Genomic DNA, 12,298 nt, shown 5'->3' on the forward strand with positions numbered 1-12,298 from the left:
AAACACGTAAGAAACAAATGTATAACTTTTAGCGCTGTCGCATCCGCAGATATTATTCCAGCGTTCTTTAATTCTACATTATTTTATCACATATTAATTTCACAACTTTTATATGATATTTATAACACATTCTCATTTGTAAGGGATTTATAACACAATATTGTAAAATCATTTATTGGTTCGCGGCCTTACTAATATCCTTTAAAAATAAATTCAGCATTATTATTCCATGCTGTAACATTTCTATTCTGCAGCCGCCTGTTTAGTAAAAATTCAGCATTCTTTTTATATCTTTGGTTTATATTATATTAGCTTTTTGAAAATCCCGGGAGTGCCATCTATCTAGCCATAGTATTTTTGTTATCTCAAAAGGGTGTGACACAGTCACATATATTATTCCAGCATTCTTTAATTCTACATTATTTTAGCACATATTAATTTCACAACTTTTATATGATATTTATAACACTCATTTTATATGAGTTTTCTAACACATTCTCACGGGGATATTATATATATATATATATATATATATATATATATATTTTGTGTTATGCACCATTATTTGACACTGTAATTCGCATTTTATATGCCGCTGCTTTTTCTTGTTTTTTGTGTAAAAATCTCTGGCAGACAGGCACAGCTGTATCTCTACAAGACATGCGAGACACACCAGAGACATTGGAAATTGGGGTTTATAATGTCGAATTCAGAAAATAACCATTTTATATTGAATGACTAATGATTTCTATAGGCCTACTTTACTATGAAATTATGCATAAAAAATCTTCTTGGTTAACCCAAAACCGTAAGAAACAAACGCATAACTTTTAGCTCGAACACATCAGCATATATTATTACAGTTTTTGCTGAATTAAAAATTATACAGTTATTTCATATTTTTGGGGCTTAATGACAGGAGGAATTATTGATAGAAACCCAGAGTTTTGATACGTGTATGAAAATACACCAATATTAACTATTTGTGCTATTTTAGGCACAAATTTGGTCTATATGCATAACAGTCAGGAGTTGGGGCGAAGAAATATGTGTTACATGCGTAGTGAATTGCAAATATATTCTGAAGCGTATGGCATTTTGAGAAATGTGTAGCATAACCAATTACCTATCACGGTCACTAGATGGCAGAATATAATATTAATTATACATTGGGGTTTACTTTTGGAAGCTTATAAAGGCGGTGTGTATGTGCACAGGATGACTTATTTTGTTTTTTATAGTCACTAATATCCATATTAAATGCCTCTTTAGCTTTATGAGTAAGAGACAACCTACAAATAGAATCCTTTTCCCTAGTAGTTTTATATTCTATGTCTGATATATTTCTACACAAAGCTACAAAACTATTTTGTAGTTTATAATGTATCACAGTAGTTTCATGTGAAGTTACATCTTAGGTTCTGTTCAGACTATTGTAATATCTGTAGCTTAAAATAGAGCCAAATAGCTACTTTCAAACACGGACATACACCATTGATTTTCGTCACAAATGGATCCAATATACACTATATCTCGTGTCACGGTTTATTTTTCCGCGTTACGGTTTATAGTTATAATCATTTAAATAATAATTTTCTCATTAGATATGTGACTCGCGATATTTATTTGCTTTGGCTAGATCATTTTCAGTTTAACAATACATTTTATCACAAAAATGACCTTATCTGGGGCCCTAGAAACAACCTAGCAGCATTAGTAAGCCCCTTTCTTTTTACATTATCAAGAATCCTTGGGTTAAGATAACGTAAGTTTATATGCATAAAGCATTTAATATAGTGCACCAAACATGATATGGTTTTTGATTTCTATGAACTGTCGCAAACAAATCATATAAGGTTAAAAATATGAATATTATTGAATATAATGTTACTTTTGTTCATGTACTACTGGTTTCTTCCTCAGTTGTGATTTTTACCTTTTCTATATAAATATGGGTAAATGAATTGGCCATTATAGATTTATGGCGCTGTAAAGAGAGAGGAGAATTACAGAAAGGAGATGGCTGCAGGCAAACACACACACCTTTGTTTCCTGAACGCATCATTCACTGTGAAATAATGCAAAAATTCATCTTTGTATTGACGGTGGCAGCAACATTTTGCCATTATATGTTTATCGTGTCAATGCTGTCGAGGTCTAAAATGTAATCGCACTATACACTATGTGTGTTGTGTGTGATGCATGTGTTGTATGTGTTCTGTGTGTTGTGTGTGTGTGTGTGTGTATGTTTGTCGTGTGTGTTGTATGTGTTGTGTGTGTTTTGTATGTTATGTGTGTTTGTTGTGTGTGTGTGTGTGTGTTCTTTATGTTGTGTATGTATGTTTGTTGTATGTGTTGTGTGTGTGTTTTGTATGTTATGTGTGTTTGTGGTGTGTGGGTTCTGTGTTGTGTGTTCTGTATGTTGTGTATGTATGTTTGTTGTATGTGTTGTGTGTTTTCTGTATGTTATGTGTGTTTGTTGTGTGTGTGTGTTTGCCTGCAGCCATCTCCTTTCTGTAATTCTCCTCTCTCTTTACAGCGCCATAAATCTATAATGGCCAATTCATTTACCCATATTTATATAGAAAAGGTAAAAATCACAACTGAGGAAGAAACCAGTAGTACATGAACAAAAGTAACATTATATTCAATAATATTCATATTTTTAACCTTATATGATTTGTTTGCGACAGTTCATAGAAATCAAAAACCATATCATGTTTGGTGCACTATATTAAATGCTTTATGCATATAAACTTACGTTATCTTAACCCAAGGATTCTTGATCATGTAAAAAGAAAGGGGCTTACTAATGCTGCTAGGTTGTTTCTAGGGCCCCAGATAAGGTCATTTTTGTGATAAAATGTATTGTTAAACTGAAAATGATCTAGCCTAAGCAAATAAATATCGCGAGTCACATATCTAATGAGAAAATTATTATTTAAATGATTATAACTTTAAACCGTAACGCGGAAAAATAAACCGTGACACGAAATATAGTGTATATTGGATCCATTTGTGATGAAAATCAATGGTGTATGTCCGTGTTTGAAAGTAGCTATTTGGCTCTATTTTAAGCTACAGATATTACAATAGTCTGAACAGAACCTAAGATGTAACTTCACATGAAACTACTGTGATACATTATAAACTACAAAATAGTTTTGTAGCTTTGTGTAGAAATATATCAGACATAGAATATAAAACTACTAGGGAAAAGGATTCTATTTGTAGGTTGTCTCTTACTCATAAAGCTAAAGAGGCATTTAATATGGATATTAGTGACTATAAAAAACAAAATAAGTCATCCTGTGCACATACACACCGCCTTTATAAGCTTCCAAAAGTAAACCCCAATGTATAATTAATATTATATTCTGCCATCTAGTGACCGTGATAGGTAATTGGTTATGCTACACATTTCTCAAAATGCCATACGCTTCAGAATATATTTGCAATTCACTACGCATGTAACACATATTTCTTCGCCCCAACTCCTGACTGTTATGCATATAGACCAAATTTGTGCCTAAAATAGCACAAATAGTTAATATTGGTGTATTTTCATACACGTATCAAAACTCTGGGTTTCTATCAATAATTCCTCCTGTCATTAAGCCCCAAAAATATGAAATAACTGTATAATTTTTAATTCAGCAAAAACTGTAATAATATATGCTGATGTGTTCGAGCTAAAAGTTATGCGTTTGTTTCTTACGGTTTTGGGTTAACCAAGAAGATTTTTTATGCATAATTTCATAGTAAAGTAGGCCTATAGAAATCATTAGTCATTCAATATAAAATGGTTATTTTCTGAATTCGACATTATAAACCCCAATTTCCAATGTCTCTGGTGTGTCCCGCATGTCTTGTAGAGATACAGCTGTGCCTGTCTGCCATTGATTTTTACACAAAAAACAAGAAAAAGCAGCGGCATATAAAATGCGAATTACAGTGTCAAATAATGGTGCATAACACAAAATATATATATATATATATATATATATATATATATATATATATATATATATAATATCCCCGTGAGAATGTGTTAGAAAACTCATATAAAATGAGTGTTATAAATATCATATAAAAGTTGTGAAATTAATATGTGCTAAAATAATGTAGAATTAAAGAATGCTGGAATAATATATGTGACTGTGTCACACCCTTTTGAGATAACAAAAAATACTATGGCTAGATAGATGGCACTCCCGGGATTATCAAAAAGCTAATATAATATAAACCAAAGATATAAAAAGAATGCTGAATTTTTACTAAACAGGCGGCTGCAGAATAGAAATGTTACAGCATGGAATAATAATGCTGAATTTATTTTCAAAGGATATTAGTAAGGCCGCGAACCAATAAATGATTTTACAATATTGTGTTATAAATCCCTTATAAATGAGAATGTGTTATAAATATCATATAAAAGTTGTGAAATTAATATGTGATAAAATAATGTAGAATTAAAGAACGCTGGAATAATATCTGCGGATGCGACAGCGCTAAAAGTTATACATTTGTTTCTTACGTGTTTTGGTGCAGCCAAGATTTTTTATGCAGATTTTATATAAAATGCGAATTACAGTGTCAAATAATGATGCAGAGCACAAAATATATATATAATATTCCCGTGAGAATGTGAAGATTTTTTTATGCATATTTTATATAAAATGCGAATTACAGTGTCAAATAATTGCGCAAAACACAAAATATATATATAATATCCCCGTGAGAATGTGTTAGAAAACTCATATAAAATGAGTGTTATAAATATCATATAAAAGTTGTGAAATTAATATGTGCTGAAATAATGTAGAATTAAAGAACGCTGAAATAATATCTGCGGATGCGGTAGATCTAAAAGTTATACATTTGTTTCTTACGTGTTTTGGTGTAGCCAAGAAGATTTTTTTTATGCAGATTTTATATAAAATGCGGGCGAATACAAAAAAGGATTCTTTATTTCCAAATAACATGCTGCAGATACACTATCATCATGACCTGTGTGACTTGTGGCTGTCAAATAAAATACAATGCTCTGATAACTGCAGTAAACTCATTTCCTCTACCTTAGTAAATATTGTAAGTTGCTCTCTGTGTACGTTCTACACCGGTTTATTGGGTCAACAGAACCTCTGTTAGTATATCTCCCCCACAGAAACTCTGGCTGTCTAGTGACCAGCATGTCCTGTAGAGACACAGCTGTGCTTGTCTGTCAGTTTCACACTTATATTATTGAAATGTCTTTGTAAGCCACGTTGTCCTGTAGAGACACAACTGTGATTATTATATAAACGGCATGGTGTGTTATAAAATACAATATATAAAAATGAGAATACCTTACACATTACAGTCTGCAGCCAGAAACACTGGTTCTAAAATACACTGCATAGAAATGTGGCCGTAATAGGTAATTGGTTATGCCACACATTTCTCAAAATGACATACACTGTAGAATATATCTGCAATTCACTACGCTTGTAACACATATTTCATCGCCCCAACTCCTGACTGCTATACATATAGGCCAATTTTACGCCTAAAATAGCACAAATAGTTAATATTGGTGTATTTTCATACACTTATCAAAACTTTGGGTTTCTACATAATTTTCTATTTATATGTCCTAATTAGCAATACTATTCAGCTGCATTCTGAGATATATATATTAATGTACACTCTGCACGCCGTCATGCCTGAACAAAACCGAAATGTAGATTTTTTTTGTGAATTTATTAAAAAGAAAAACTGAAATATCACATGGACATAAGTATTGAGACCCTTTGCACAGTATTGAGTACAATCAAGGAGAAAATCTGCTACACTGTGAATAAACACAGCTTACAATTTACTGTTAATGACAAAAAAGAGAAAGCAAATATCATGGGCAAATGACACGCAGATAAACCTACGCTTCAAACCGTATCAGGTTTTGTGACATCAAGATTTTCAGGCGCAGTCCTTTGTTCATCGTGTCGTTATCAGATTCCGCAAAGATGCATTTGTCAGCATTATGCTGTTAGCTAACTTAAAGTGTGTTTCCTTTTTTCTGTTTGTGTAAAGTGAGTGCGGTTAGCTTAAAATGTGTTCTTTATTTCCAATTAGTTCTGACAATAAAACATTTTAATGAACATAACACGCTGTATGTAGTCGTACAGATCCTAGGATATAATTATATACCATAACACCTCCAGGCAGCTGCCCCGCAGATAACACCGATGACCCACAAATTCAAGATTTGTATAGCCGTGTATGCGGTCATTATTGCATATATGTATTATACCATTTAGCGCGAGGCTTTCCATTTAAGAAGATTTTACAAAATTTTACGTCTGACATGCAGAATAATGATCGAGCCGTATCAGATTTTGTGACATCAAGATTTTCAGGCGCAGTCCTTTGTTCATCGTGTCGTTATCAGATACCGCAAAGATGCATTTGCCAGCATCATGCTGTTAGCTAACTTAAAATTTGAGCTGTTTTATTGTGAGAAATAAATCTTTTTTTTTTTATTTTTTACAATATCGTGTCTTTGGTTTTTATTCGTATAAAACACGCCGCTTCTTACTTGTGTTGTAACATTGGGTCATATTATAGCTTGTGTTGTAACATTGGTGCATATTATATATATATATATATATATATATATATATATATATATATATATATATATATATATATATATATATATATCAGAAATAAGTTGTCCAGTAACTCTTCTGTTTGTGTATATAAGGCAGCCACAAGGAGAAAATCTGCTACACTGTGAATAAACACAGCTTACAATGCCCCACAGATAACAGCTAAATAACTTCTCAGATGCCATCTTCAGGACACAAAAAAGAGAAAGCAAATATCAAACATTCGGCGTTATAAAAACCAATGCCTGGGCACATGACCCGCAATAACCTTCAGGTACAATACATGTACAAACAGAAAAGCTGCCTCTTCTGCTTGTGAAAATAAACATTTATTGGGTACGCAAATACAACAACAATTGACCTAGGTGTTATAAACCTCTGAACCGCAGTTAACCTAAACATTTAGGTAATGTTCACCATTTAGTTAGTGTTCACCATTTACAAAAACAAATAGACAGCTTTAAGTTCTCCACTATATGAATACACTGAATAAAACACAGCTTGCAGAATCAAACTCGGGCTACGTATAAAATCTAATATAAAACAAATGAGAAAGGTGTTATAAACCACGTGTAAAATAAATACTATAATTATAAACATGTGTTATATAAGTTCTCAAAACACAGCTTACAGAATCAAACTCGGACTACGTATAAAAACAAAATACGAGGAATAATATCAAAACTACAACAAATTAAAGTATATCAAACGATATCAAAAGGGGAAATCAGCCAGCCTCAGGGACAGCTGGCTGACAGGAGGAGGGGAGGGGTTACACACTTTGATACACTTTGATAAGGGCGGGGCACCTGTCAGATTGAGTTTGACGAAACCTATGAATTATACACTACTTAGGTGCGTTCGCAACCCGGGGTCCACCGTGCAGGAGATAATCCTGCTGCTAGTAGATGGCGGTACTATATAGCGGTATAAGCAAACTCTGTTACTTCACAGAGACGCTTGAGAATAGAGAACGCTGTGCCCTGTTAACCTCACAGGGGAACAGCTAGCAAATAGAGTCAACAATGGTCATGCAGTCAGCAAAGCTTACACACAACTCCTCACCGGAGGTGCCGGTATGCTAGGGGCTTATTTCAGCCAGGCCCTGAATCCACTCACACAAAACTCCTCACCGGAGGTGCCGGTATTCTAAGGGCCTATTACAGCCGAACCCTGAATCCACAAGCATAAGACCACACTAGCGCAGAGCACATAGCTTTAGTTGATACTAGCGCATGGTCGTGCGGCCATGCAAACCTTTTATAGTTGCAGCTTCAGGACCTTCCTAGAGGACCAATGGTAGCTGCTGCAGTACCTGAGCATGTGACCCCTGACCTCCAATGAGAGGTGTTACCTTGGGCATGCTGAGAAGGGGAAAAGCAGGACTTAGTCCCAGAAATGTCTGCTCGCCGCTGACCAGTACTGGCTACAATGGCTGAGCCTGGAAAGGCAGCAGTAACCATCCGCACAGTATCAGGCTGAGTCAGACGCTGGGACCGACGTCTCCGCTGAGCAGGCTCCACTGCAGCTGGAGAAGAATAGGAGACCGCAGTGGAGATGGCCCGAGATTCCCCCTGTGCGGAGGCGGGAACTTGACCCCTAACACACTGAGCCGATGAACTGTGACAGGCGTATGTTTTATTTGCCAAGATAGTCTGCCCAGACGTTGTTTGGATCCTTTAGAATTGAGAGTCCTCAGTGGTTGATACCTTTTAATGGCTAACTGAAAAGAGGGTAACAAATTGCAAGCTTTCGAGACTACTAAGGTCCCTTCATCAGGCATAGACTAATACAAATTCTGGTTGAATCCTTTAAATTTTGACCAAGCAAAACTCTGGTTGAGTTAGTTTTTAGGCTTTTGTATCTCGTACTTCCCTGGTGGCATAGGTGAGGTACGGTAGTCATGTTTTCTGAATATATTCTTACATAAGTTCCCTGCACCAAGGTTACCTCAGCCTTGAGGGACTTCTCCACTGGTTTCAGTTCACTGAAATTGGATGACCAAAGGCTGATGTCTTGAGACCCTATCCCCTAGAATGAGTATTAGGAGACTGTGGCTCCTCATCCTCTTTTGCAGCCATCTGTTGTGATGGTCGATATGGGATTATGATTCCAGGATACTCCTCTGTTCAAAGTTTTGGTATTGAGCCACCAGATGAGTGAAGCTTTTACTCGGCCCAGTAAATGGATTGTTCTGTTTAGGGATCCGGGAGAATCCTTACCAGGAGGACAGGATGTGCTTCTGTTGGATTATTTTATGGGCCTGAGCCCAAGCTACCACCTGGATACATGAGGTCATAGAGCCCAAGACTGACATTGCGAATATCAGATACTTTCAGTCGTAAGTGGATCTGTTTTGTCTCTTGATAACCATGATATCTGATTTTGGGAATCCAACAAAATCCTTAAGAATATCTTTCTTATAGAAGGGACTACGTCCGATTTTTAATAGCTCACCAGCCACCCCAAAGATGTCAGGATCGAAGGGTTTGTTGTATGTGTTCCAAGTATACGAACGGACAGGGCTATCCTGAGAAAGTTGTTGAAGTAGGGGTTGATTCAGATGTTCTGGTTTCTGATGGACACTACTACCTCCACCATGATCTTCGTAAATACTCGAGGCGCTAATGAGGGGGCTGACTTTGTGAGGGAGGAAAGCGCCTCTTCCTGACCACCGTGGTTTCTGGCAACGTTTTTTTTTTTTAATCAGACGCTTTCTCCAGTAACTCATCCAATGCTGGTCCAAACATATATTCTCCTGTGAAGGGAACAGAGCAGAGCTTGAGCTTGGAGGTTATGGTCACTGCTCCACAACTTTAGCCATAGTGCACGTCTCGTTAAAATTGACAAGACTGAAGACCTTGCCGCTATTCTTACAGACTCTGCGTAGGTGTCAGCGGACTGACCTTCTGAAGCAGAGGTAGGGATTATACTAGCTCTTCTCTTGAGGTCCCCATGCTGAGCTGTTTTTCCAGCTGGTTCAACCACTGGAACACAGACCTTGCTATACACGTAGACACCACATTTGTGTTCAACATGGCTGCTGAAGTCCCCCAGGATTTCTTTAGCAGGCTGTCCATTTTATGATCCATTGGATCCCTCAGTTGAGAGTAATCTTCAAATGGCAATGCCTTTTTTTGCCTCTTGAGCCAACTGGATATCTTCTTTTGGTATTTCTGACCAACACTTAGATATTTCTTCCTCTAGTAGGAATCTATCTTTCACTTCTTTTGATATCTCGAAGCACCTCTCTGGAAGCTCCTACTTATCTAATATTAGAAGTTGGATATTTTCGTATATAGGGAATACCATTCTCTTTTTTTGTCTTAAAACCCCCAAACCTCTCATTCTGGACTCTTTGTAGTTTTCTTTTCTTCCACATCCATAGTATCAGTTATCACTGCTGTGAGAAGTTCCTCCTTGTCTTCTGATGAGAGATAACATTTATTTCCCTGATTTGGGTCTGTGCCTGCAGCCAACTCACCTTCTTCTCACCACTCAACAGTGAGTGATGGCTCCTGATGGGGGTCACCGTAAATGACTATGAGAATGAGGCTAGGGATGACTTGACCTCCTGACGGATCAGCCTTTATAGTTCTTCCATCAAGGAGGGCTGTTCCTCTTTTACAATTCTATCTGTGTAGCTTTGACACAGATGTTTTTTCATGGGAAGATGGCAACATTTTAAGACAGATGGCAACCTTGCGGACTGACATCTAGTCTTTACTTTTTGGAGCAGGAACTTAGTCTCCCTGAAAAAGAGAGAAGGGAGCCATCTAGGTATATTGAAAAATCCTGCTCCAAAGATGAAGAGACCTACCCATGCCATGTGCTTACTGGGTTTGAGTTGGCACTGGGATCTGCAGATGCAGAGCAAGAAAATTGACCACCCTCCCTGATAGGAAAGATCCTAAATTATGGCGTTTTCAGTCTCGGCTCCTTAAGACCAGATGCTGGGACTCTTGTAGAAGATAATAGGGCTGCCATAACCCCCCAAAAATCCATGTGACAGATGCCATGCGTAGAACGCAACCGGAAGTGATGAAGGACCTGCGACTGATGGAAACTTCTGGTATTCGCACGCTGGATTCAGAGAGGGGAGGAGGAGAGCCAGGGAGCTCTGGGAGGCCCCCTGGCTCGCAACCACACTGCTTTACCTGGAGGCACAGGAAGAGCTGTGATGTCCTGTGTCCCAGAGGAGACAGGAACAGCTACCAGAGAAGGCCGGAGTGATTGTCCTCAGCTGCCTGACCTAAAGGTATATAGGACAGTGACTGTTGCCAGTCAAAGAGCACTACAGGATGACCTCATGCCCCATAGGAACAGGAAAAACACTGGAGAGAGGAAGTGGAATGGGCTATTTGACCTCTTTGTGTTTTCTGTCCCTATTAGGTGGGGAGTAACCTCCTGTGATGCTGTCATGGAGGATGACTTGAGAGAATGACAATATATTTTATTTCGCCTAAATTACAAAGGAAATGTGTGATCTTAACTTTAGGTCTTTTAGAGATAATTTTATCTTCAACTTGCTAAACTGTTCACAATAACATTAATTTTGATCAGGGGTGCTCAAACTCGTACATGCCAATGTATACTCACTTCTTCACCATCATGTATCCAGTGTCAGTAGTGGGGGTAGGCCTGATGTTGGAAATCAGCAACCAGAGTGGCTGTACACAGGAGACCTCCTGTCAGCCCTGCAATATAACTACTAAATCCCCATCCCCTTGTCCCAACTGCTGAGCTGCTGGTTACATTACAGGAGGAAGCAGCTCCTATGAAAGAACAGCAGCCAGAGATGGGAAAGGGCTGCACTTTTCTCTTTTCCTCAGGGCTGGCAGCTTGTTGTCTTCCACAAACTTGGCCTCACACTCTTTCCCCTCACCTCCTCATGATGCTGTGCAGTTGCTCTGCACATGGATGGAGGATTACTCTACTGTAACTGATACCGATGAAAGGGCTAGGGAGTGTGAGCAAAAGCTACAAGTTGATCACACATCAGCACCGCAGGACTGAGTCAGGGAAACCCTGTGTGTCTGCAAAAAATAAAAAAGCCAACTAGAGATTCAAGGGGTAGGGCACTCATGATCTGGGGCCCAGACTCTGGATCTAAGTGCATAGCGACATCTCTGTTTCCTGAATTCTCAAGTGACATCCAGTTTCCTGAGCAGAGTTTATATTCCCCGGCAGCATAATAACATCAGAGCACAATAGATTTGTTTTGCAACTCAACACACCAGAGGACACAGGGCCGGATGGAGAAAAGGAGTGATGCAGCATTTGGCACTATAATTGGGGCAGGTAACTGGTAGTAAGTAGTGAGGAGCGAACGTACTCGGATAAGGAGTTATTCGACCAAGCTTGTGTGCTAACCAAGTGTCTTCGGCGTGCTCGAAATACATGATCGAGTCCCAGCGGCTGCATGTCTCGCGGCTGTTAGGCAATCGCTGCATGAGTTGCGGATGTCGAACAGTTGTGAGACATGCAGCCGGGGGACTCAAACATATTTTTCAAGCACGCCGAAGACATTCGGTTAGCACATGAGGAATAAACTGTACAAACTTAGGAGTGCAGCTCTTAAAAATAGGAAAGAAGAAAGGAATAGGCATCAGTTTTGTGTTGCTTCCAGTTTTAATGCTAAATTTGTC

The sequence above is a fragment of the Ranitomeya imitator genome, chromosome 3, assembly GCF_032444005.1.
Source record: "Ranitomeya imitator isolate aRanImi1 chromosome 3, aRanImi1.pri, whole genome shotgun sequence".
Classification (NCBI taxonomy): domain Eukaryota; kingdom Metazoa; phylum Chordata; class Amphibia; order Anura; family Dendrobatidae; genus Ranitomeya; species Ranitomeya imitator.